Raw genomic sequence first — 5,882 nt, 5'->3', positions numbered from 1 at the left:
AAGTTCAATCAGACTTATCAGAAGTCTTTTCTCAGATTACGAGGGGAGGCGATGTTTCCTGGGTGTTTTGGTTTTCATTGTCAGTGACCTTGGCTTTGTAATAAAGTACAGGGTATATATTCACAACAGCGTACTCTGGACGCTGCCAATGTACGACGCAATCTAAAACCATAAATCACTGTCTCCCCTCAGTTTAAAATTGCAAAATCATTATCTCCTACACATTTCCTCACTATCTAAGCTTGGAATGCTAATCCACCTGACTATCTGTCATTTTCCGAAAATCTCCTTTGGTGAAGGTAGTGATTTTTGGATTCAGCTTTCCAGTTATTACCGTAAGAAGAGACACACTGGGCACAGGAGAACCAGCCCCACCATTTAATACGCTGATGATTGAGCTCACATCGGTCTCAGCTGGATTTTCCCGCCTGCTCTCTCTCACCCTTCATGTCATTGCAAATTCAACATCTGTATCTCTTCATTACATTGGCTCATTGTCCTGGCATCCAACGCATTTTGAATAGGGAATTCCACAGATTCAGAACACATCGAGACAAGTACATTCTTCCTCATGAGAATAGAATAGAGTCCCTATAGTGCAGAAACAGGGTATTCATCCATCGAGTCCACACCAACTCTATGATGAACATCTAATTCAGACCCACTCGTTCCCTGTAACATTGCATTTCCCATGGCTAATTCTCTAACCGGCACGTGCATGGACACCGTCAGCAATTTAGCATGGGCAATCCACCTAACCTGCGCATCTTTGGACTGTGTGAGGAAACTGGAGAACTGCACAAAACCATGCAAACATAGGGAGAATGTGTAAACTCCACACAGTCGCCTAAGGTCTCTGATGCTGTGAGGCAGCAGTGCTAGCCACTGAGCCACCTCTTCTTAAAGCCTACTGCGTCTTAATAACCTCCCTATCCCCCGATTGGCTGAATCTATGTTCCTTACGTCAGAAATCAGGTTGTCTAAGCGGATGTCTTAGTAAATCCAAGTGACAGCCCACATGTCCCATGTGTCTGAATGGGAATCCAATACACAACATCCTCCATCCCACACTTTTCATTCACGTTCCAGAGACAGGGCTCCAGTGCCTGCATGAGGACTGCAACTCCCAAATTCCGAGGCAGGGACCACACGTCTGTGGGGAAACCCGGCACTGCACAAGTACAGAATGTGGGTGAGTTTTGGAACATGTGCTTTGGGGTAACTAGTGGAAAGTATTTCACACTGTGATTGTCTGGAGGAGGAACGTATTTGCTTGTAGTATTGATCTGTTGGAGGATCAAAGTGTGTCAAGACACCTACATGGGACCAAGTTACATTCCCAACTTGTCATAACACTGGAATCAACCAATGAGAAACAAAGGAAGTGACCCATTGTCCGAGACTGCAGCTTCCTGTTCTGTCCAAGATCTGCCACCTCCCTTTCTGTTTGCTTTTGTTTCATTCTGCTGTTACATTATTGACTTGCAGCAACTGAGGGAAAGGAAGTGAACCCAGAAAGGGTGCAGAGTCTAACCAGGGACGGGAAGTGGTGGCATAGACCTGTTCATCAACAATTCCATGAGAATGGGGAGGGTGTACATTCGGGGGTAGTAGAGTCAGAATGGTGGGAGAGAGTAAGAGAGCTGGAGGGTTACAGCTTTGGGGGAAGAAAGGGGAAAAAGATATTCCAGAGAAACTAGAATTGTCTGCTCTGAATTTCTAACCTGTACATATTCCTTTATACAGGGTGCTAGATGGTGAAGATTTGCAGACTGAAACCTCAAAATCATGTGCAGATCGTGGTTAAGTTAAACAACATTTGAAGAACCAAAGATAGAGAATCACTCAGCCAAAATCCTGCAACACTCGCCCTCCCAGCATTGTCGGTCTATCTGCGCCAAATGGACTGCGAATGGGTCAAGACAGCAGCTCACTACCATCTTCTCAAGGGTAACGAGAGATGGGGAATAAATGATGGCTGAGCCAGTGATGCCCATATCCTGGAAATGGTTTCTATCTCTAGTTGCTGAAACCCAATTGATGTTACTGCAGGATGATAAGGAATGCTGAGTGCATCCTCCAGGAAGCAGCACCATCACATTAACCCTGCCTACACCCACACAGTAACATAGCAACGTCACTGGAACAAAAGGCAGTGAAACCAAAGGAGGACTTAGATATAGTTCTTCGAGGTAAAGTCATGAAAGGGGATTGGAGCACAGCAGGAACAGGAGACTGAGCTGCATGGTCAGCTGTTTCCCACTGAATGGTGGAGCAGGAGTGAAAGGGTGAATGGCCTCCTCCTGCTGCTAACTCCCAGGTATGTATATAGTCATGGAGCCTGGGTAGGAAGGAGTAGGCAGGGATTTTCCAGGAGATTGCACTTCCACAACAGTTTTCAGTGAGGGATGGTTTGATGGATTTTATTTAACATTTATCTTTTACATAAGGTTTGTAAATTTTGGTTTTAAAATGTTGTAAAAGTTTTTTGCACAACAAATAAAATTAAAGAAAATAATGTAAACTGTCTGACTATAACAGTTTTAAAACTTTCAACCTTTGTAAAACAAAATCCTGTCTATTCCCGGATACTATCACTTTCCAGCTACTCAAACTCTAGGGACATATTCCCTCCCTGCCTGAATCTTTGGTTTGATTTAACTGCTTTTCAGTTCTCGTTCTATGAGCTGTGAAGCGTTCTTTTTCCGCATTTCTCCGACCCAGAAATGTTATCACAGCAACATTCCCACCATCAGAATCATCATTATGCCATTTTGCTATTGGTTAACATATAATCACCAGCAGTGCAAATGTGAGGACCGCAGATGCTGGAAACCAGAGCCTACATTAGAGGGGTGCTGGAAAAGGGCTTTTGCCAAAACGTTGATTTTCCAGCTCCTCGGATCCTGTCTGACCTGCTGTGCTTTTCCAGCACCACTCTAATCTAGACACGTAATCACCAGCAGTAAACCATTTGTGTAACCAATTGAATATTTCCAAACAAAGCCCATTATGGGCCAAGCAAACCATTATAAGTGACAGAGTGAGAAGGGACTAAATCAAAGTAGAGTTATGCGGAGGGGGCAGTGGTGGAGATAAAGCACTATATCCCCTACGGTGCCCACCTCTATCTAAAGGCATCGAGATTATTGATGCACACCACATGCTCCTTCTCCAAGGACACCTGCTGTGTAGCTTTTATCCTCAATCATAGAATAAAATCCCTACAGTGTGGAAGGAGAACATTGGCCCATCAAACCCCAGCGACCATCTGAAGAGCATCACGCCCAGAGCATTCTATCACTGTAACACTGCATTTCCCATGGCTGATCCACCTAGTCTGCACAATCCTAGATCCTGTGGACAATTTAGCACGACTGATCCACCTGACCTGTACATCTTTGGACTGTGGGAGGAAACCAGAGCACCTGGAGCGGACCCACACCACCATGGGGAGAATGTGGGAACTCCACACTGGCCGTTGGACAAGGCTGGACTCTGGCCATTGGACAAGGCTGGACTCCAACCTTGTACCTGATGCTGTGAAGCAGCAGTGCTACAGCCACAATTTAAATCAAAACATATGATCCCTGTTTATTGTCACATTGCTGTTTGTGGAGACTTACTGCCCAGGGAGACATCCTCAGGTTCAGAAAGTGGCAAAATAAATTCAATCAACTCCAGCCCAGTTAATGTGGTTAACAACAACATCAATACTCCAACAGTGTCATCATGAACAAGGTCCTGTCCTGACTCTGATGGACAGTAACATCAGAATCAGAGACCTGCAGTCCACACGGAGCAGGTGGATGACCACTTCCCTGTGAGCACTCACTGGTCTCTCAATCGTGTTGAAGATGCAGCAAATCCCTTGTCAAACAGAGGGGTGAACAGCTCCTACCCAGTGTGAACCCGCTGGGGTCTCAGGGGATGGGATGAATCACTGAATCCCCTCTCCCACACTGAGCATCTGAATGAGATGTCCCCTGTGTCGGCTCACTGCGGTCTCGGTGGGGGTGGAGGGGGGAGGATGAATCACTGATTCCTCTCACACACTGAGCATCTGAATGGCCTCTCCCTCTGTGTGGGCTCATTGGGAACTCCACAGGTGCTGCATTTGAGTGAATCTCCCCCCACACTGGGGACAAGTGAATGATCTTTCCCCAGAGTGAGCTCGCTGGTGTTTAAGTAGGTAAGAGGACTGAGTGAATGCTTTCCCACACACTGAGCAGGTGAATGGCCTCACCCTGGTGGGAATGCACTAATGTCTCCGCAGGTGAGAGATTTGAATGAATCCTTTCTCACACATGGAGGAGGTGAAGGGTCTTAATCCACTGTGCTATCTCTGGTGCCTCAGCAGATTGTAAGATCGAGTAAATCCCTCCCCATACGTGGGGCAGGTGAACAGCCTCTCCACAGTGTGACAGTGTTGGTGAGTGTCCCGCTGGGAGGGTCAAGTGAATTCCTTATTCTAATTGAGCCCGTCCTCCTGTTTTCTCTCAGTTATTATTGACAATCTCACACCAGAACCTGTTCCAGAGAGTGTTCCAGAATAGGCAAAATGGTCAGCTGCAGCTGGTCACCTGACCGGTCACTGGTCCTGAAAGATTCACTCTCCACAGATGCTGCCAGATCTGCTGAATTTTTCCAGCAATTTCTGGGTTTTTTTCTGATTTCCCAGCACTTGCAGATGTTTAGTTTTCCAATACTCATCTTGTCTGTTGCAGAGGAGTTTATTGATGAAATTAGAGTCTTTTGAAAATTGTACGTTAGGTTACACATCAGCTATGATCATCATGAATGGCAGAGCAAAGTTGAGGGGCTGAATGGCATCCTCCTGTTCCACTGAAAGTTATCCATCGTCAGCTTGTGGTAACATTTCCCCTCACTGCTCACTTCATCTCCACGTCGAACACATTGTTCCTGACTGAACAAACCTCCTGTGTTTGAAATAAACCTGCCCATGTTCAGTGGCTCCCTCTCCTGCTACCCGGGTTTAACTCTCATCATGGAATGCTGTCTTGTATTACTGCGGGAATGCCCACAAGGACTAATCCTGGAATCTGTATCCCCTGGGATCCACAATCACCATTTAATTCCTTCTTCCTCTCTCATTCTGGCTATTGAACTCTCGGTTTCAATCCTTTCTCCTGTCATGCTCTTCAACATGTCCATGTGGGTGGACGAGATGCAGCTGGGATTTAATGAAGGGAAGTGGGGATTAGGCGGAAGCACGAGGAGAGCTGACAGCAAAGATAGTTCTCATTGTACCGGGCAGAGTTTCTCCGTGACCCAGTGAGTGGTGAGGCACCTGAATTTGTAGGGGAGGCAGATTCAATCAGGGATTTGGTAAGACACTCAGACATTGACCTGTCCATCTGATAGTTAACTCAGACTGACTGAAACAAAGATGCACATTTAGACAGCACCTTTGATGATCTGGGGCAATGAAACATGCTTCCAACCCAATGATTCCAACCTCAAATCTCTGAAAACACAGACACAAAGCTTTCTACTTGTAACAGGTTGTCTCTGAGCCTCCTCTTTTCTTGAGAAAAAGCGTTTTGAGCTGTTCAGCCTTTCCTGGTGATTATAACCGCTATGTTCCTGTAAGATTTCTGACTGAACCTTTATTTTCCTGTTCCTTGTGAGTGATGAAAGTAGCAGAAACATTTCCTGACCTGTGAGGGGTCAGGAAATGATCACATTGATCACATTCTGCAGATCTTAGTCCATAACCCTGCATGTTCCAGCATTTCAGTTACATCCATGTCCTGCTGGTTGGACAGGACATATAGGGATGGTGACGATGGTGTCTAGGACATTGTAAGCTATAATTCTGTGTGTATGACTGTGTCAGCTTGTTGCTTGACTAGTCTGCG

At 45.9% G+C, this 5,882-nt stretch overlaps 1 long non-coding RNA gene across 2 annotated transcripts in view; it reads left to right on the top strand.

The window, feature by feature from the left end:
- The window catches only part of LOC122547031, a 4,684-nt gene extending 2,690 nt beyond the window's left edge, over window positions 1-1,994 (top strand). For both annotated transcript variants that reach the window (XR_006310869.1, XR_006310868.1), the window contains exons 2-3: window positions 1,090-1,192; window positions 1,747-1,994. This is a non-coding gene — a long non-coding RNA (uncharacterized LOC122547031). The remainder of the gene's footprint in view (window positions 1-1,089; window positions 1,193-1,746) is intronic.
- Window positions 1,995-5,882: the final 3,888 nt, after the last annotated feature.

This window comes from Chiloscyllium plagiosum, unplaced genomic scaffold, assembly GCF_004010195.1.
Source record: "Chiloscyllium plagiosum isolate BGI_BamShark_2017 unplaced genomic scaffold, ASM401019v2 scaf_10505, whole genome shotgun sequence".
NCBI classification, from domain to species: Eukaryota; Metazoa; Chordata; class Chondrichthyes; order Orectolobiformes; family Hemiscylliidae; genus Chiloscyllium; species Chiloscyllium plagiosum.
This window is presented reverse-complemented; position numbering and strand designations above follow the sequence as displayed.